At 48.6% G+C, this 20,987-nt stretch overlaps 1 long non-coding RNA gene across 1 annotated transcript; it reads right to left on the bottom strand.

Moving 5' to 3' along the window:
* Nucleotides 1–13,821: 13,821 nt before the first annotated feature.
* Nucleotides 13,822–17,120, bottom strand: LOC145504848 (uncharacterized). Its single transcript, XR_014052552.1, has 2 exons — nt 16,997–17,120; nt 13,822–16,708 (listed from the first exon to the last, which is right to left on the bottom strand). It is a non-coding gene; the product is annotated as an uncharacterized LOC145504848 (long non-coding RNA).
* Nucleotides 17,121–20,987: the final 3,867 nt, after the last annotated feature.

The raw sequence follows: 20,987 nt of genomic DNA, 5'->3' as shown, positions 1-20,987 counted from the left end.
CCCACTCTTGGGGCTTGTCAGCTCCTCCCAAATGCAAGTTTCCATTCCGCCAATAAAAACCATAAATTGGCTGCCAGTGCCAAGCCGGGGAGAAACAGAGGATTCTTAAAACATGGTTTTGATAGCTGCTAGGAACATCCCCCAAATCCCCTAACCACAGGCAGCAGGCTCATACGCCGTCATGGCCGTAGATCTCCCCTAGAAAACCCAGGAGAGTCAGGTGCCTGGAAAGCCCAGGAGCCGGCAGCAGCCAGCCCCAGCCGGGACGCCAAAACCTGTTACAAAAGAGTGAGTATGGCGTCTGGTTGCTCGCTGCTCAAAAGCCAATAAACAGGCCAGGCTGGTGGAAAGGAAAGTTTCTCTATTTCAGGTCTGACAACTGGGATGGGGAGAAGGTGGCAGACAACTGTCCAAAGGCTGACTCCCCCCACCCCCAACAAGCAGGGGGTGAGAGCTTTATAGATAGAACGGGGCGGGACTACAAGTAGAAACAGCACAGTTATCTCTAACAGTCATCTTCGATTTGGTCATTAGTGGTCTGACCAGCATCATCTTGGTTGTTTTAGGTACAGTTAATCTTCAGTTCCGGGTCCATTTATTCCCATTTCTTTGCAGCCAGTTCTTGGAATTATGACAGCTCATGCCCTGGGTACAGTCTAGTCACCATGTAGCTAATTTCTTCCACCTGGTGTTTTAGTATCTATAAGACAGCTCACAGGATGTGGCTCAGAATATTATCTATGGCCCTTGAGAAAGGTCTGTCTAGCCGAAGCTATGGTTTTTCCAGGAGTCATGTATAGATGTAAGAGTTGGACTATAAAGAAAGCTGAGCACCAAAGAGTTGATGCTTTTGAACTGTGGTGTTGGAGAAGACTCTTGAGAGTCCCTTGGACTGCAAGAAGATCCAACCAGCCCATCCTAAAGGAGATCAGCCCTGAGTGTTCATTGGAAGGACTGATGTTGAAGCTGAAACTCCAATACTTTGGCCACCTGATGTGAAGAACTGGCTCATTTGAAAAGACCCTGATGCTGGGAAAGATTGAAGGCAGGAGGAGAAGGGGACGACAAAGGGTGAGATGGTTTGATGGCATCACCAACTCAATGGACATGAGTTTGGGTAAACTCCACGAGCTGGTGATAGACAAGGAGGCCTGGCGTGTTGCAGTCCATGAGGTCACAAAGAGTCAGACACAACTGAATGACAGAACTGAACTGAGAAAAAATTAAAGATCCTCAACTGTGCTTACTGACTACATTTAGTCTCCTTTAATTGTTTTCCTTTGTTTCAGCACTTTTCACTTCTCTGGTTAAACTTATTCTTTGATTAAAGTTTTCCACAGACAAAAGGCAGGCAGAGGACATGGTGGGTGGGGGGCAAGGACCATAGGTTCCTGCTCCGTTTCATAATAGCAGACTCTTGTTAACTGGATTACGGCTCGCATTTGAATTAGCATCAACTATAGAAACTGCCAGAGCTTCCCTGGTGGCTCAGTGGTAAAGAATCTACCTGCAAGGCAAGAACTGCTGGAGTCACTGATTCAGTCCCTGGGTCATGCCCCCTGGAAGAGGGCATGGGAACCCACTTCAGTATTCTTGCCTGGAGAATCCCATGGACAGAAGAGCCTGGTGGGCTACAGTCCATAGGATCCCAAAGAGTTGGACATGACTGAAGCAACTGAGCATGCTTGTGCACATAGAAACTGCCAGATACTTCTGAGAAGCATCACATCCCTGCAGTTTCCTCTGGGATGCATCTGGCAGAGCCTCCCTTGTTGGATGAGTTCACAGCCTCATCCTTGAAGGTCATTGATTCCTACAAACACGGTGGACATTCTGGCTCGAGTGGCACCATTGCTCACAGTGTGCAGAGATGACGGTTGGGGGCGACAGCGCTGGGGAAAGAGAGCTGTGTGGGTCAAAATTAAACTCTGTTTCAAGTCAAGTCCAATATATCTCTGGGTGACTGCTTATGTGCCTTTCAGATACATCACAGAGATGTGCACACGCTGAATCCACAATAACTTTCATGAAGAAGGAACATCACATGAGGAGTAGTTTGAAACATCTGGAAATTCCACAGTAGAATGATAATTTTATTCTATTTATAATTTATTTATTCCTGACTGGTGATTTTAAAGTTTGTACCTGGGAGTTCATAAATATGCTCTATTCCCCACAAAGTTTAATTAAATTCACAGACTAAGCATGAGGCAAACAATATCCGTGTTCTGCCACTTAGCTGTGACTGTGAGCAAAATTCCTCAGTATAAACCTCAGAATTCTCAAGTGTGAAATATTTTCATAACCTCTTGAGACACTTGAGTGATTGAATGATCTAATAGGTAAGAGCTTCTTACAGAACAAAACCCAGTTAAAGCCACAGGTATAGTAGTCTCAAGATTCTCACCAGAGAACCTTGACGCGGTGTCTAGTGCTCTGCAGGATGGAGCGGGCTTTCTGTGGGCCTGAACTTAGGGAGCACTGTCCTTATCACCTCAACACACATCAATCATTCTTCACAAAATACAACAGACAGATTTTCCTCCTCAAACCAGTGACCCTGCGGCTGCAGAACTGAAGGAGGGTCCCAGCCTGACCTCTCCTGTGAGCTGAGGGCTCTTTTCCCTTCTGTTCTCTCTGGGACCTCACAGCTCTGATGATCTGTTTTCTCCCGCCGCTTCCCCATCTCCCTATTCAGAGTAACAGGAGATTCTAGTTGGTTCAGGCCTCTCAGTGTAAATGCTGGAAAGGAGATATTTTCTGCATTAGCACTTGCCCACCCCACAATCCTCCCAGAGATGCTGAATGTCTGCACTAGTGGTCAGAGCCTGGAATGCCTCCTGGATACACTTCAAAGGCTCAGTCCAAGTGGAGATACCTTTCTAACCCCTGGAAAGAGAGTTATCATTTCAGGAAAAAGAGCAAGTCCCCAGTCACACAGAGATGCATTGCCAAGAACTCAGCAGTTAGCTGTTTCCCTCTGTATTTTATCTCAGAGTCAGTAGGTTCTCTAAGCAAGTGAACCTGAGGAAATAGAAGAAAGCCATGAGACTTGAATCTCATCTGTAAATTCTGGGCTTAAAGTCATGAATTCCGAAAGCTTTACCTGGGCGTGAACTACCAGCAGGGCACCAGCAATCATGAAGTTTTCTAAGAGAAAAGGGGAGAAATCTTGTTTCCCAGAGTCAACACTAAGAAGGGCTTGGCGACTGCTTCTCACAGGGAAATAGTGAACTAAACCTGTGTTTGAGGAAACAAACATCAGTGTTTGTGACGGGAACTAACAGGCTATCTGAAGCTCCTGCTCAGTTTCTTTCCTGGCCCCAAATGTTTGGAAAAACTCCACTGGATTGACTCCACTCCCTAAATATCTGTGTCAACTTATCATCATTTCTATGTCAAATTCATCGAATTAAGTCATTTCAACATATAGTTATGAAGACCAACACTTTTCATATACTTCTGACCTTTTATCACATCTGCTGTTCGAGATTCCAGTCCTGGATGACTTCACATGCCTGCTTTTCAACGGCTGAATCTAACGAGCATCTTAAACCTGGGGAGGCTCACAAACCTCCCAACACCTTTCAAACAGCTCTTGCCACTGTACTATATCTGGATAATTAAATCTTATTCTATGTTTCACAAATATTTCGGACTTTTTCAGCATGTCTTCTGATTTTTAAACATTCTCAGTACTTCCCTTGCTTTCCACAAAAGGAATGACTTCTACTGCACAGGTGAATCAGATAATCTGAGGAAATTCTTCAGTTCATTGTCACAACATTTACAAATATGCCTGAATTCAGACTAAGCCCACTTTCTCCTATCTTACTCTTCTCTCCCCTGCAGTCTTGAAACTTTATATAATTAATTGTATTTTAAGTATTATTTACCTTGGGACTAAAATATGAACATTTCAGAACTCTCAAAAATATCTTCCATGAGGAATTAGCATTTTTAATATTAAAATATTAAATAATGACTTTATGAATTAGTTAATAAATCTGTTAATAAAATTTTCTACATTTTCAATATATTCATTGTACTTTATAAGCATTTATAATTTATAATTGCCTGTGAAATCCTTTACATGAATTTATATAACTTTAATAAGCTTCTAGTATGGAATAGAAATGTGTACAGTAGACAGAGACTTTGAAAAAATAAAAATATGTAATTATTAATTAAAGCAACTTGGTTGTTGTAGCATCTAGACCAAAAAAAGAAATCTGTTAAGCATGTAGAAGATCTGAATGACACTATTCTCTTGATGTAGTGAACATTTATAAAGAACTCTAAGAACTGCAGAGTAAAATAACATGTTTTTCTTACTAAACATGAAAAATTTACAAAGATATTCTGGCTCACAAAAAGGCTCAATAAATGTCAAAGTATTGAAAGATTACAAATTACACTGAGGGTTAAATAAGATCTTGAGTTGACAGGCTGTGGGGGCGGGCACAGAGGAGAGCTGCTCCCCACCCACCCCCCCACCCGCGCACAAGGGAAGGTGGATTCACTTGGAGTCATTGGGTCCGTGTGGATTGAGGAGCTTGGAGAAATAAAAACAGGCCAGGAGAGATGAAAAGGATCCCAAGCAGGACCGGAACCCAACACAATGAGTGACCACTCTGGGGCCCATTTAGACAATTAACATAATATCCACAAATCATGTATTGGGATTACTGGGATTGCTATGTGAATACATATATGCGCTGATACATCATTCTCTCGTGCAGTTCTCCACATAGTGATGCGATGCGATAACATTGCCATCTCTGCTTTAGCAGCAGGCTGGAGATGGTTATGCGGCCTGTTCACCACCACACAGACAGGGAAGTGCAGAGCTGGGACGGGAGTGTTCGTATAATTCAGAAACAGCTTGTGTATTTCCTATTAGCAACCTCATGTCTGAGTGGATAAACCACAGTTCACACAAGTGCCTTCTAATTCAGCTTTGGGGAAAGAACAGTGAAAAGTCTCCGACTTACGACTCTTCTTGCCACCTCTTCTCAATATCTTCCACTTCTGTTAGGTCCATACCACTTCTGTCCTTTATCAGGCCCACCTTTGCATGAAACGTGCCCTGGGTATCTCTTGTGTTCTTGAAGAGCTCTCTAGTCTTTCCCATTCTAATTGTTTTCCTCTATTTTTTGCACTGATCACTGAGGAAGGCTTTCTTTTCTCTCCTTTCTACTCTTTGGAACTCTGCCTTCAGGTAGGTGTATCTTTCCTTTTCTCCTTTGCCTTTAGCTTCTCTTCTTTTCTCAGCTATTTTTAAGGCCTACTCCACCGTTTTGCCTTCTTGGATTTCTTTTTCTTAGGGATGATTTTGATCACCACCGCTTGTACAATGTTACTAACCTCCATCCATAGTTCTTCAGGCACTCTATCAGATCTAATCCTTTGAATCTATTTGTCACTTACACTGTATAATCATAAGGGATTTAAATCATACCTGAACAGCCTAGTGGTTTTCCCTGCTTTCTTCAATTTAAGTCTGAATTTGGCAATAAGGAGTTCATGATCTGAGCCACAGTCAGCTCCTGGTCTTGTTGGTGACTGTATAGAGCTTCTCCATTTTTGGCTGCAAAGAATATAATCAGTCTGATTTCGATATTGACCATCTGGTGATGTCCATGTGTGGAGACTTCTCTTGTGCTTTTGGAAGAGGATGTTTGCTACGACCAGTGCATTCTCTTGGCAAAACTGTTAGCCTTTGCCCTGCTTCATGTTGTGCTCCAAGGCCCAAATTTGCTTGTTACTCCCTGTATCTCATCTTCCTACTTTTGCATTCCAGTCCCCTGTGATGAAAAGGACATCTTTTGGGGGGTGTTAGTTGTAGAAGGTCTTGTAGGTCTTCATAGAACCATTCAACTTCAGTTTCTTTAGCATTAGTGTTAGGGGCACAGACTTGGATTACCATGATATTGAATGGTTTGCCTTGGAGACGAACAGAGATCATTCTGTCATTTTTGAGATTGCACCCAAGTACTGCATTTCGTGGGAAGGGCATGTCCTTTCCTTGGGAAAACAGCTCAAAGCTCATGGAGAGAAGGGCTGCACCCATGCAAGCTGGGGCTAGGAGCCCTTGATGGGGATGATTGGTATGAGTACCAGCATTGCTTAATATAAAAGCAGAGTATTCAGAAAACAACCATTAAAATGAACTAGGTAGGTAATTTCTAGTACAACTACACAAGATAATCTTATCAATTCGTGTGGCTGACGGTGGGGATTCCCAGATTAAGGAAAGAGGTCAGGGAGTCCAGGTCTGCAGAGTGGAGGTTACCCCCACACACCACACATCTGGCTCTGGATCTACATGAAACAGACGTTTGGGGCTGGGATGCCAGTGGGCAGCCTGAAGCCTGTAGCAGAAGGAGTGGCCCATCTTTATTTCTAGAGACACTTATCTTTCTGACTCCAGAGTCCAAGTCACAGGGAAGCCTGTTTTCTGCGTTTGTTTTTTTTTTCAAAATTCCTTTAGCTATTCTCGTATCTTTGCCTTTCCATCTAAGTTTCTTCAGAAGATAATGCATATTATTATTTTGAAAAACACCATTGGAAGTTCTACAACTTATTTTCATTGAACAGTTTCACTGTCAACTTCTTTGCAGTACTTGTAGATCTACTTCATTTAACAAATACCAATAACTAAAACACAAATTGGTAAGATTCCCTTGTGTAGTTGTACTAGAATTTACCAACCTGGTTCGTCTTAATAAGGACTGGAAAAGTTCAGTTTTCATTCCAATCCCAAAAAAGGCAGTCCCAAAGAATGTTCAAACTACCATACAATTGCACTCATCTCACACACTAGCAAGGCAATGTTCAAAATTCTCAAAGTGAGGCTTCAACAGTATGTGAACCAAGAACACCTAGATGTTCAAGCTGGATTTAGAAAATGCAGAGGAACCAGAGATCAAATTGCCAATATTCATTGGATCATAGAAAAAGCAAGAGCATTCCAGAAAAATATCTACTTCTGCTTCATCAACTACACTAAAGCCTTTGACTGTGTGGATCATAACAAACCATGGAAAATTCTTAAAGAGATGGAAACACCAGACCACCTTACCTGCTTCCTGAGAAACCTGTATGCAGGTCAAGAAGCAACAGTTAGAACTGGACATGGAACAACAAACTGGTTCCAAATTGGAAAGGAGTACATCAAGGCTGTATATTGTCACCCTGCTTCTTTAACTTATATGCAGAATACATCATGTGAAATGCTGGGCTGGATGAAGCACAAGCTGGAATCAAGATTGTCAATATCAATAACCTCAGATATGCAGATGGCACCACCCTTATGGCAGAAAGTGAAAAGGAACTAAAGAGCCTCTTGATGAAAGTGAAAAAGTTGGCTTAAAACTCAACATTCAGAAAACTAAGATCATGTCATCTGGTCCCATCGTTCCATGGCACATAGATAGGGAAACAATGGAAACAGTGACAGACTTTATTCTGGGGGGCTCCAAAATCATTGCAGGTGGTGACTGCCGCCATGAAATTAAAAGACACTTGCTCCTTGAAAGAAAAGCTACGGCCAACCTAGACAGCCTATTAAAAAGCAGAGACATTGTTTTGCCAACAAAGGTCCATCTAGTCAAAGCTACGGTTTTTCCAGTGGTCCTGTATGGATGTGAGAGTTGGACTAGCAAGAAAGCTGAGCTCCAAAGTATTGATGCTTTTGAACTGTGGTGTTGGAGAAGACTCTTGAGAGGCCCTTGGACTGCAAGGAGATCAAACCAGTGAATTCTAAAGGAAATCTGTCCTGAATATTCATTGGAGGGACTGAAGCTGAAACTCCTTGTAGGGAGACTCAGTGTAGGGAGACAAGCCCTCCACCCTGTGCAGCTGGTAACACCTCATGTGAAGTAAGTCGGGGGCAGACAATGACACAGAGTCCCCACATCCCAGAGGGGCTCCACAACCCATCCGTGGGTCCACCGTGGGGGACACAGACAGACAGCCCAGGGGCAGGATGAACTGTCTTGTGGCCCCCCGTCCCCTCGGGAAGCTAATGGAGCCACAGTCAGGCCAGTCTCCACCCACCAGCCCCCACCCCTAAGAGGCGGATCTTAGAATGATTTGGCCAAGTTAACAGAAGAGCCAAGTGAACTAAACTAAATCCGCGACATCTCCACAGGCCGAGGTGTTTACAGGACGGCAGTGGGGGGTTGGGGGAACATTGTTGAAACTCACTACTGACATGGGCATCCAAGCGTGAAGAAGGGCAGGTGTTGCACAAATATTAGAAAGCATAAATAATACATATTTTATTACCCAGCTTCTTTCAGAACTAAACACTATTTGCCAAATAGTCTCCCAGGAGAGGGAGAAACGAATCACTGTTTCCAAATTGTTGGACTATTCTTGAAGTATATTTGACTTACAGGACTGTATCAGTTTCAGGGGTACAAGATAGTGCTTGACCCTTATGGACATTATCAAATGACTAACGCGGTAAGTTGAGTTGCCATCTGTCTTCACACGAGGTTGTTACGAGGCTGGTGCCTGCACAAGACTTAGTTATTTTACACCTGGAGGTCTGAGCCTCTGATCTGTCACCCATGTCACCTGTTGCCCCATCTCCTCTCCTCTGGCGACCACCTGTACGTTCTCTGAATCTGTGAGTCTGTTTCCATTTCTGTTTGCTTGCTGTGTTTTTTAGATTCCACATGTAAGTGAAATCATAGACTATTTGTCTTTCTCTAACACCTCACTTAGCATAAAACGCTCCAGGTCCATCCATGTTGTCACAAATGGTAAGGTTTTATTCTTTTCACGAGTTAGTAATATTCTACTGCATACATGTACCACAGTTTCTTTATCCATTCACCTATCAATGGGCACTTAGGTCACTTCCTTATCTTGACTGTTGTAAATAGTGCTACAATGAACATAAGAAAGCATGTGTCTTTTCAAATTACTTTTTGTTTTCTTCAGAAAAACACCCAGAAGTGAAGTTGCTAGATCCTAAGGTTGTCCTAGTTTAAATATTTTGAGGGACCTCCATAATTTCTTCCATGGTGACTACATCAATTTACATTCCCATCAACACACACGAACATTTAAATTTAGGATATCTTTATTTTTACAACATAAAAGTGTTTCTTTCATGTAATCTACAGTGGAAATAGTTCTTGATATACCTTATATTAGTCATGTCCAACTCTTTGTGACCCCAGGGACTATAGAGTCCATGGAATTCTCCAGGCCAGAATACTGGAGTGGGTAGCCTTTCCCGTCCTCTCCCTTCTCCAGGGGATCTTCCCAACCCAGGGATTGAACCGGGGTCTCCTGCATTGCAGGTGGATTCTTTACCAACTGAGCTATCAGGGAAGCCCTAATATCACAAGAAGCTGGCAGTCAAACATCTGGTGAAAGTTAAGTGGTTTCAAATGAGCTCTTCATCATTAATTTCAAAGTAGCTATTCAGGATTGAAGTTAAAATATATAAGGTATATCAGTTACTCAAGAATCTAGAGAGGGAAGATTGGAAGTAATTTATTATCCCCTATGACACAGTGGGGAAAGAACCTGCTTGCAGTGCAGGAAACACAGGAGACCCTGGTTTGATCCCTGAATCAGGGGGATCCCCTGGAGGAGGGCATAGCAACTCACTCCAGTGTTCTTGTCTGGGAAATCTCACGGACAGAGGAGCCTGGCGGGCTACAGTCCATGGTTTCACAAAGAGTCGGACACGGCTGAGTGACAAACGCTTTAGGGGCAGGAGAATCTTCTCTGTCAGGTGGTAGTTGCGAGGGAGGAAAGGAACAGGCTGAGCTGACTCCATCTTGAAAAAGAAGGAAACTCCACCTTGCGTGTTGAGTGACTTTGGACCATGTGCCTGATAGCAATGGGGATAGCATACCTACGGCCGAGGCCTCTCAGACTGATAAACACCAGATTCCATACCAAGATTTCCCGTCACCAAAAAGAATGTAATAATCCCCTGTGTAGTCAATCACCTTTGTAATCTCTATGGCACCCATTGGTGTGGGCTACAATGTTGAATCAGCTGACTCTTCTGATTATGAATCATGGCTGTAACCTGATTGTATCTCCCTTTAACACTTTCCAGGCTAGGTTTAAAGAATTTGGTGATGTGGGCTTGCGTAGTACACTTAAGGTATATAAGGTTTTCACAAAAGTCGATTGGGGTCCTTGGCTAAGAGGAGACTGCCCTGGGCCCCCCGGTGTAATAAAGTGCACTCCACTATCTGCATTGTCCTTCTGAGTGAGTTTGTTTCCCGGAACACGTGGTTGCAACAGTTGCAGCATAAGGAGCCTGGTTGGGGGAGGAGCAGACATCTGTGTCTGGATGCAGTGGCGTTGGTGCAGCAAGGAAGACGTGTCTCCCCCGCCAAACTGGAACAGGACCCATGACTCTGTCGGCCAAATGGCCAACAGGGACTCCTAAGCAGGACGTCAAAGGTGCATCCATGTTTTTAATGGTTGGTATTAGGGCTGAATGTGTGTATCCCCGCAAAAGTCACACCTTGAAATCTGATCTGAAAATGCTGGTATTTGGAGATGGGGCCTCAAGAGGTAATGAGGTCATAATGGTGGTGGGGCTTCCAAGGGCCGGGTCATCCTGCACCTGGACGAGGCGGGTGTGGGGGGGCTGGGGCGTCCTGGATCTGGACAAGGGGCATCACGCAGTGTGCACACACCCACTGCTTCCCCTCTTCACTCTCCACGGCTCACGGGTTTTGCCTAAAACAGAAGAGCTCAGAGGAGCGTGGAGAGCAGCTGGGAGCAACTGCGTCACCCGGTGAGGCATGTGGGACGGGACAGAGGAAGGAGAGCCCCCCTGGAGGACCACTGGAAGAGCCTGTCAGGGCAGCACCCCTCAGCCTTCCTGGCAGGGGCACTGCCCTTGGGTTTGGAGGGTGAGGGGCATCAGATCCACCCATGTTCCTCACTCATTCTTTCCTTGGATGAGGCCCTGGTCCAGGGGTTGACGCCCATGCCTGAGGGTCCCATGCAGGGAGCCGGGGTTACTATGGAAACCAGAAGGCACTGATATCAGCCTTCACTGTGTGCTGCAGAGGTTCCATGAACAAGAGCTGTGCCTCCTGGAACAAACCTCACTATCCCTGAAGGGGAACCTCTTGAGCCCTCGAGGTGCACGTGGCAGGCACTTTCAGGGGCACCAGGCCACACAGAGAAGTGATTGAAATGTTTGGCCATGCAGAGGAATAAAACATTAAATTGGAACAATTTCTGTCACTTAAACTTTTAAATCATACATTGTTAGAAAACTGGATGCAAAGCCATACTGTTAATAAAATAATGAGACTAAAAATATGTTGTAACGAAATGTATTATTCATAAAATATGTGACCATTTCAAATGCTCAGCACTTTAAATACCTACCTCTTGATTCATGGGGTTGCAACGAGTCAGACACGACTGAGCGACTGAACTGAACTGAATGTCCACTTTGCAAGGACTTGGCAGAGGATGAGAAACTAAGGTACAGTCTGGGGAGTCTGGGGGAACCACAGTGAACAACAGAATAAAACTCAGTTTTGCCGATTGTTGCAATGCCAGCGTGGGGTCTGGTAAAACCTGTGTGTTTGTCTCCAGGCCTTCCGACTCAGCACAACATTTACCAAGCTCGTGTTCAAAGTCTGAGTTAAGCGTTAACACGAGGCTGTCATCCTAGACAGCAGGCACCCTCACTGGGCACACGGAGCTGGGGACGCCATGGGAAGCATCCCACTGGCTGCACGGCCAGCCTGCCCAGCAGGGTGCTGCTGGGGTCCTCACGTAGCTGAGGCCACTCACAGGCCAGGGCTGCCTGGGCCTTCCCGGGAAGAAGTCATCCCCATGGTCCACGTGTCTGGGCCAGAAATCCCCTGTGATGGCTGGGGCACATCGCCTGGATGGCCTCACAGGAGAGGCTGCCAGAGGCTGAAGGCTGAGGCCATCCTGCTGTGTCTGGCAAGAGTGAGAACAGGAGAGGAGGCTGGGAAACTCCTGGATCTGTCTTTGCGGAATATTCCGAATGGCTGACTTTCAGAGCCGATAAACGTCAGGTTCTATAGTAAGGTTGTAAAATACAGGAATTGAGCACAGAGCTTCTGGCCATCAGGGTCTGCAGAGGAAGGGAGTGTCTCCAGGTTCCCATCGCATCTGGGACTCAGAGCATCTCCCGCACTTAGCCGGAGACTCTTGAAAACGTGACTTTCTTCAGTAATCAGGCACCGATCTCGGTGATTCTGAAACAGTTACCCTCCCAACCTCATGTACGAGGTTGCCCCAGGGCACAATGAGGTGAAAAGCAGCCCTGCCCTCTGGGACACCTGGTCAACCCCGGCCCAGGACATTCCCCTCACGGCAGCATGTACAGAGCTGTGGCCCAATTCCTCCCTCCCCAACTGGGTACTTGCCCCCGGAAAGGGAAGGGGCGGGAACCAGCATCAGTGTGGCATCACCCACAGAGCCCAGCAGGGCCCCAAGGACACAGCAAGGCATCAGGATTCCTGCTCTAACAGAAGCTCTGAGGTCAGACGCTTGGGCTTCAGAAACCAGCTCCAGAAGTTTGTTCATCCTCAGATTTTTACCAGCATCTCACAACTCCGCTAAGATGGGCTGCAGGGATTAGTGTATATAAAATTCACGTGCAACCAGAGCAGAAGGAAGCAAGGGAGCTCGCTGGACCTGGCCCCCTTTTCCTCCCTACCCAGGTAGACAGACGGGGTCACTGGTCCCATCCCGTCTGCCTCTGTGACACAGCTGTGCTCCCCCTGCCCCATGATTCCAATGTGTTTTCTGCCCCATCGATGAGATTTCCATCAGCCAATCCAAATGTCGTCAGATGTCCCAAGAATAGATGCATTAACACATGTGCATGTGGCTTTGTCTCTTATACTACGTCACACGGGAGGAGCAAGGCCAGGTGGCCATGGACAAGGAGGGTGAGACACATGCAATAAATTCAGTGCTTCAGAATAAGCGCCTCTTGTGAGCCAGAGTATCCGGGCAGCCTGTCGCATGGCATCACCTCCTGAGCGCTGACTGATACACCTGCCTAATGCCACTTGTAAACAATGACTCAAGCAGCTGATAGGCATCGGCGGAACCCCAGATGCTGCCTCGGTCCTGCGAGAGCATCTGAGATGCTGGGGCACAACGCACACTCTCAGAGCTTCCATCCCAACCTGGGAGGACCTGGGCGTGATGGACCCACCTGGAGAGGCACTAAGATTGAAGTCCGTGGCCCAGATCATAAGGCCAGCAAGGGCTTAGCCAAGTATTCGAGGGGCTTCACACGGCATCCAAAGGCCACGTTTTTAGGCAGGGCAGGCAGCTCCCAGGTGGGCTGGGTCCACCAGGCCAGTAACAAACAGGAGGATGGACCTTCAGTCACCACTCCCCTCTCCCCGTCAGGCCCCCGAGGCCCCCAGACACTGGCTGCTCCCCCACTCTCTCAAGCAGATGGCTTCCCACCGTTCAGCCCGTCTCCCACCGGGCAGGGACCAGCCCAAGACCCGTACCCTGTGGGGACAGGCAGCCCCACACCCAGAACCTTCTGCGTCCAGAGCGTCTAAGATGAGCGAGCAATAAGCAAGCTCTCCAAGAATCTCATTGCACCTGGGAGGTCAGGTTCATTCTGTTTCTCCACTGCCCATTCCATTGTTTGTTTAGCAGCAAACAGCTCCTGAGAAGGGCTTTGTCCCAAAACCTTGAAAACGCCGCCATTGGTGGCTCCTTGTTCTCCAAAAACTGACTGATTTCACTTAAGATTTTTAGGTTAAAAATCCGGAGGGAGAGAGAATGAAATCTAGAGGCAGGAAGGCATGCACTGCACAAAGTGGATCCATTTATTCAGTCAAGGATAGTTACCAGTCACTGTTCTGTAAAAGGTGACACTGATTGGCTCTTATTTTGCGAAATGGTTGGACGATGGTGGACTAAGTTTTATATTAAATCACCGTGAAGTGAATTCTGTTTTCTTCTGACATCCATGGAAGTCAGAGTGGCTTCTAATAGAGACAGAGCCCACAGTGAACTTTACCCAGAAGACTGAAGCCCAGAATCTAAATCGTGATCCTGAAGGGGCAACAGTTTAGCCAGTTCAGCCAGTCGGCTGAGATCTTAGCACCAAGCAATAGATACAAGCTTAAAAATCCTGCATCACCACTGCAAGCGTTCAGGACCCAGCAGAACAAGCTCCTGCCCACGTCCCCAAGTCTTCTGCTTAGCCAAGAGGCCTGTGTCCTCCCCAGGTTCGCATCCCTCCCCACCCCTGGAGAGTGGCTGCAGCCCCTCAGGGCCCAGGAGGGCTCCCAGAGGGAGGTAGGGCGGACCTCCAGGAGCCCCCGGTCCTGGCGGGAACACGCTGTCCTTTCTGGCTCGTTACCTGGTCCGTGAGGCTGCACCCGCGGTCTGCAGACGGCCAGCGTGCTGTTTGTTTTCTCCACAGACGCTCTCCGTGGTTGTGTGTTTGATTCACTGGGCATTGCCCTGTTTACGGGCCTCCAGTCTGCCGACAGGCGCACTCCATGTCCCAATCCCTGGACCGGTGGATACGTCCCCTCTCAGGGCCAAAGGACCCTGGGAAAGTGACTGAGACCAGAGACCTGATGGTTGGGAGTGTGTCCCAGATGGTCCAGAGGGTCTGACCTGTGACAGGGACCCCAGCAGACAAGGACTGTCTCCTCTGCAGAAAGGGGTCAGAGAGGCTGGATGGTGAGAAGGACTCTGCCCACTGTCACTGGTTTGAAGGGACAGAGGCTGGACAGCCAGGAAGCAACCTCGGTCCCGTGACAGCAAGAAGCTGAGCTGCGCCTACGCTGGGGGAGCCTGCGGACAGAGGGGACTCACCCCAGACCTCGGATCAGAGCCCACGCCTCCCTGTCTCCCACGCAAGGCCCTGGCCAGAGGGCCCGACCACCCCTGACCTGTGACTCACAGGAAGAGCTCACAGATGTGGGCCTTGACCTACTTTGTGCAGGGGACCTGTTACAGCGGCCTCCAGAAACTGTGCAGGGACATTGGCACATTTGACCCAGAAAAATGCTGCCCATGGCCAACCCTGCCCACAGGGTCGAGGAGCAGATGCCCCAGATGGCACGTTGCTGCCACTCGCTGACCCTCCTGATCCACTCCCAGAACCAAAGTAACAAACAGGAAATGAAGGAAATAGCCAGCTTTCCAAAATAACAAGATAAGCCAGAGAGAGTGGACAGAAAGATCTTTTTTAAAAAAAAATGTGGGCATAGCGGCACAAAAGCCCAAGACCAGAAATGAAAGTGTGTTAGAAAGAAAAAGAAAAGAAAGTGAAGTCACTCAGTCATGTCCAACTCTTTGCAACCCCATAAACTGTATGTAGCCTACCAGGCTCCTGCTCCATGGGATTTTCCAGGCCAGAATACTGGAGTGGGTTGCCATTTCCTTCTCCAGGGGATCTTCTGAACCCAGGGGTCAAACCAGTCTCCCGCATTGCAGGCAGATGTTTTACCCTCTGAGCCACCAGGGAAGCTTGTGTTAGGAATTCCCAAAAAGGGAGCCATGGGCCCCAAGACACCATCCAATCTGCCTCCTTGAGCCACAGGCCCGCCAAGAACCCCTGAGTCTGCCACCTTTAGATGCATCCTGGGTGACCTTCAGGGAGGACCCAGTGAGGTCTGGGATGAGGCTGGCTGGGGTCCCGCACAGAGCTTGGCCTTGGGCAGACAGCACAGTCCACGCAGCCACCTGGGAAGGAGCAGGCCAAGGGGAAGTGGGCCACGCACGGGCGGGCGCTGACTGCAGCCCCCGGGCCCGTGGTGAGGAGCCCTTTCCCTCCTGGGTCCTCCCAATGTTCCAGACGACTGACCGGTCCAGACCCCTCCTCCCCCAGGCCTCCGTGCCTGTCCTCCAGCGTCCGCTCTCAGACATTCCCCGCCGGTCGCCCCCTCCTCTGTCCCGGGCTCGGTGGGTCACTCCCGTCTGAGCAGCAAAGGGCCCTGACTCAGGTTCTCCAGCCCCAGCCCAGCAGCACCCAACCACGCAGACCGAAACCTGGGCTGAAGCCCCCAGAGAGCAGCTCAGAAGCAGGACAGGACCTGGCCTGGTGTCGGGGGCAGGTTGGGCGCAAGCTCGCTTGAAGTAGGGGCCGGGCACCACACCCCGCGTGTCCACACGGCCCAGAGTCCACCGGACGCAGCCCAGCAGCTGCAGCCACTGGGGCCTGGAGGAGGCTGGAGCCAGGGCTGCGGGAGGAGGGTCTGCGTCACGCCAGGTTTGGTTCCAACTTGAGCTTCACGTGGCCACTCGGGAAGCACTGGCCGCACAGCTCTGGGCTGGATGCCTCAGAGGAGCCAGTGTTTGGGTCCAGTGCCATGCAGACGAACACGGAGAGGCCGCAGAGGGCTGAGGCACAGCCAGAAATGATGGGAAATCACTGCAGGACAGCCAGCTGCCCTCCCGGAAGGCACTCGATGCCAGGTCCCAGAGCAGCAGTCCTCACTGCAGCCCCAGCCCCAATTTGTTTCACTGCAGTGACAGCAGGGTTGTCCTGATCCTGTCCTTGCTTTCAGCTCATAAACTATGTGTGGGCACCGCAGGACGACAGCAGGTAGTGGGTTCAGCTTGATCACGGGCGCTCGTAATTCAGCCCCAAGTCCCTGGCAGGTGGCGAGCTTGTGAGAGCTCCAAGTTCAGGGGCTGACTTACACCAGCGCCATCAGCCTGTCTCTGTCCTCTGTTTTTCACATTTGACATGGGAAACACAAGTTTTAATGATTGTGAGACAAGTTATTGAGGACTCTTAAAGAAAACAATTTAACAGTTTTATGGAAGACAGATTAAGGAACAGTTATGGTAGCATCAGACCACCAAGGAGGGAAATTAGCAGCTCTTACTGAGGACACGGTGAAGGCAGACAGTGTCCATCACTGCCTCAAAGAGCGTTTCTCCTCCTTGAACACTCTGATGCCATAAGGTCAGGTCTTTGAGCAGAGTCCATGTTCCTCCAGAAACAGAAACTTACCTTCATCTCAGAAACTCCTGGAGGTCGCTTCTCTTCCAAACCCTCTGTCATCCTGGGTTCACCCTGCCGTGCGCCAACGCTCAACTTCACATGTTCCAGGTGGCGCTAGTGGTAAAGAACCCGCCTGCAAATTCAAGAGATGTAAGAGATGCAGACTTGATCCCTGGGTCAGGAAGATCCCCTGCAGGAGGGCAGGGCACCCCACTCCAGTATTCTTCCCTGGAGAATCCCATGGACAGAAGAGCCTGGCAGGCTATAGTCCATAGGGTCCCAAAGAGTCAGACATGACTGAGCAACTTAGCACGTACATGTTTGTACCTGAAACATTCCCACCACGTGATGGAAACACCTAGTACATCCCTCAGGGGAAGATGAGATTTTTGCATCTCTCATGTCCGCCCACAAATAATGAGTAATACCAGCCCAATGTCAACCAAAATAGGTTTCCAGAATCGTGATTTGTGACACCTTCCTCTTTGATAAGAGTTTTCAGGATGTAGTCCCATGTTTGTGCTAGGTTGACATGGCATGACATATTAACAGGCTACCATGACATGCTAACCTTCTGTCAACAGGAGGGTCTGACTGTTTAAGGGCCACGTCAGGGAGCATGTGGTCTGTCTTCACCCCTGGCTGCAGGGGGACAAGACCAGCACAGGACAGGAAACCGGCCCGTGTCTATCTGAAGGGGGCCCAGGCCCTGCGACCAAGTTCACGTCGCCCAGAAAACCTTGGGGAACAACCGAGAAAAAGCAAGCACACCTGCTTCAGTGAGGGCACTCAGGCAGGAAGCAGACTCGGGACCGTGGGGAAGAGCATGTCGGCCCTGTGCCACACTGACAAGCTGATGCATCTGGTTCACGAGTCAGGGAGATCCGTTGCTCACACAGGGCAAGCAACCCCGCAGGTTTTCACTGGCCGCTCAGCTTTGGCATCTTTACCTGCTATTCAGTTGTGAAATATCACCTCTCCGTTACTGAAGAAGGGACTGCAGCCGTCACCCTTATGGTGGACAGCTCTCTGCGTGCTCTGGAGCCACCTGCCCTCTCCACGTCTCAACTGCCCAAAGCCGAGGGGCTGATTTATTTTTCTGTGTCAGTTATCTTCACAGTCCAGCTGTCTCTGTGGCCTTTGAGACAAGAGGGATTTATTCCATCTCAAGCTAATGTTTTGCCCACTTCTGTTACTATGCAAGGAAACATTTATCTGCTAAGAGCATGTTCTTAGGATACTTGAATTGATAAGGAAATACATAATCCCAGCAGTGTTCGTGTTTGCACACCTGATTCCATCCAGGAGCTTGTATAAGAACAAAGATATCATGATGCTCCATAAGTAAAATACATTCTAAGGTGGTGAGCACTTTGAAAACACCACTAATTGCCATATTAAGAAGGTGAAACTGTTGTTTAATTTCATAGACTAAGCACTATATATTTTGCTGGCTTATTTTTTCTCATTATAAATTTTAAAAGACGTTCAAAAAGTGAATAGAAACTTCCATTTTTAGCTAGAATGCCTCAACAAGAGTGAGACTTAATCTCTCACTATAGACAATGATAAAACCAAACCAACTATGTGGGGAAGTGCTTCCCAGCGCTGAGTGGCCCTAGACACTGGTGTGCGACCCCTCGGGAAGGAGACAAGCCCACAAAGCCCCAGACGCTTCCCCACAGAGCCCACAAGGAGGCGGAGGTCGGGGCCCACCGCAGGCCAGAGGTTTGGGGAAAGAAGAAGCCAGCTGTTTACAGCATGGAGAGGAAACAGCTGCCAATCTACCCATCAACAATCGGACGAGGACTTCCCTGGTGGTCCAGAGGTTAAGAATTCACCTGCCAGGGCAGGGGACACAGGGCTTGATCCCTGGTCCTGGAAGATCCACAGGGCAGCGAAGACCGTGCCTCATAGCTACTGAGCCTGTGCTCTCGAGCCCGGAGGCTGCAGCTACTGAAGCCCACACGCGTTAGAGCCGTGTTCCAAAGCAAGAGAAGCCACCACAACAAGAAGCCCACAACAAATACCAAGTGCTGCCAGAAAGACACAAATAGTTTTTAATTTTTTAAAAATCAGATGAAATACTAACTTCTCAGAGCAAAAAAAAAAAAGAATCATTACCAGCGGTTTCTCATTACAAAAAAGAAAGTTGAAAGTCACTCTTCCAGCACAAGGAAAAGTACACCCGATGGAAATTTGGAACTCATCCTAAAAAAAAAGAATGAGAATCGTGCAACAGTTAATCAGGGAAAGCTAATCCCTTGCTCACAGCTTAGTAAATGACAAAGTGGTACCTGAATTCAGTGCAAGAAAAGCAAGAGGTTTTGGAGAAACAACGCTGAGAAGCCTGGCCGGCCGTTGAAGCGGAAGCAGAGCGGGGCGGCCCTCAGACCTCACAGTGGGGCAGCCGGTGTGCCGCGGCGGAAGTGTCCAGACAAAACCATAAGGTCCCAGAAGAAAAGGCCAGGAGCTGTGGTCGCTCCTGGGAGGAGAAGGGCTCCTCCAACTGTGGTCAGACTCAGTGGGCACTCAGGGAAACGTGGAAGCATCCAACCACATGAAACTGTAAAAGCCTGGATGACAATCAGCATCAGAGAGACTGAGGGGGACACACAGGGATGGCGAGCCACAGAGACCACAAGAGACACTCTCCAGCCAGGCTGGGTCCCAGGGCGAGAAGGGCATGGGCGGGTCAGGACAAGGCCGCGGGGGACAGCAGCCTCCTGGGGTGGGGACACCTCCCACCCGTCCACCCTCAGTCCTAAAGACCAGGGGCTGCACAGAGACCGTGAGGATGAGGGTCTGCCTGCCTGGGGCCCCTCCTCTCTCCCACTCTGTCCGCCTGCCTTCGGCCAGGACCCAAAGGACCCAGCGGGCACAGCCCAGAGGCTGGGGGGCAGTTCCCAGCCGGGTCTTGGGGCACGTGGGCCACTGGCCTGCCAAGGGCATAGCAGGTGTCTAGGGAGAGTTGGGTCCCCCAGGACCCCTCGGGAATGGCCACCCTGGGAGGGGGGTTCAGACTGACAATGTGGACACCTGGACACTTCATTTATCTTTGGATGTCGTCGCTGGATAGTCACCTGCACAGCTGGGGCGCAGGGGTCCCAGCCCAAAGTTACCAGAAGCTCCCACTACGTGGGACCATGCTTCCTGGGAGAGTCCCAGGATCTTCCTGCTGTGGGATTGTTTCACTCCAGGCTGGCCTTCCCTCTGGGTGCATATTACACTGTGATCCTTCTTATATATGTGTCAGTTTATGGCAGCTTTTTAAAAAGCACCAGCATTACTACTGGGCAGGTAATGAGAAACCTTCCCAACTTCCTGTGGATTTTTATGTGCTTCACAGTTTTCTGCAGCAAGAAATAAAAAAGAAAAAATATATATAAGCTTGGAAATTCCAGACCGCCTTTGATCTTGGTTTTCTTGATTTTTTTACTTTTTGTTTCTATTGCTTCACTTTGCTCATCCTAGACTCTAGTGTATTTTCATTAGTGACTAATAAGATGGAAAAGCCAAGGACACATTCTGAGAACAGGAATATGCGTAGAAGGCAGCTTTCAGCTGCTATTCATAACAATAATCGAAGATTTCTTGAAAGGACTATCTCCAGCATACAGAGACCCCTTTTTCTCACCGAGAGGCACCAACCTTGAGAGATGGGCTTTGAGCAGAGATGAACGTGGCCTCGGCACTCATGGAGGCTCAGCTGCAAGTCCACCACGCCATGGACAGGACTGGTCTCAGGCAGGGGCTGGCCTGGGCACTAACTGGCCAGAACTTCAGAGAAATGCAGTGGTGAGACTGAATGGTGGTGAGACACAAACTTGAGCAAACCTCAGGAGGCAGTGAAGGGCAGAGGAGCCTGGTGGGCGCGCTGCCACTCATAGGGTCACAAAGAGTCAGACACGACCTAGTGATGAACAGCAGCAGAACCGCGCCCCAGGCTCAAGCCTGCTGTGATGCACGTGGGGATTCATATGCACTGCATGTTTCTTTT

The sequence above is a fragment of the Giraffa tippelskirchi genome, chromosome 5, assembly GCF_054371585.1.
Source record: "Giraffa tippelskirchi isolate mGirTip1 chromosome 5, T2T-mGirTip1v1.2.pri, whole genome shotgun sequence".
Classification (NCBI taxonomy): Eukaryota; Metazoa; Chordata; class Mammalia; order Artiodactyla; family Giraffidae; genus Giraffa; species Giraffa tippelskirchi.
This window is presented reverse-complemented; position numbering and strand designations above follow the sequence as displayed.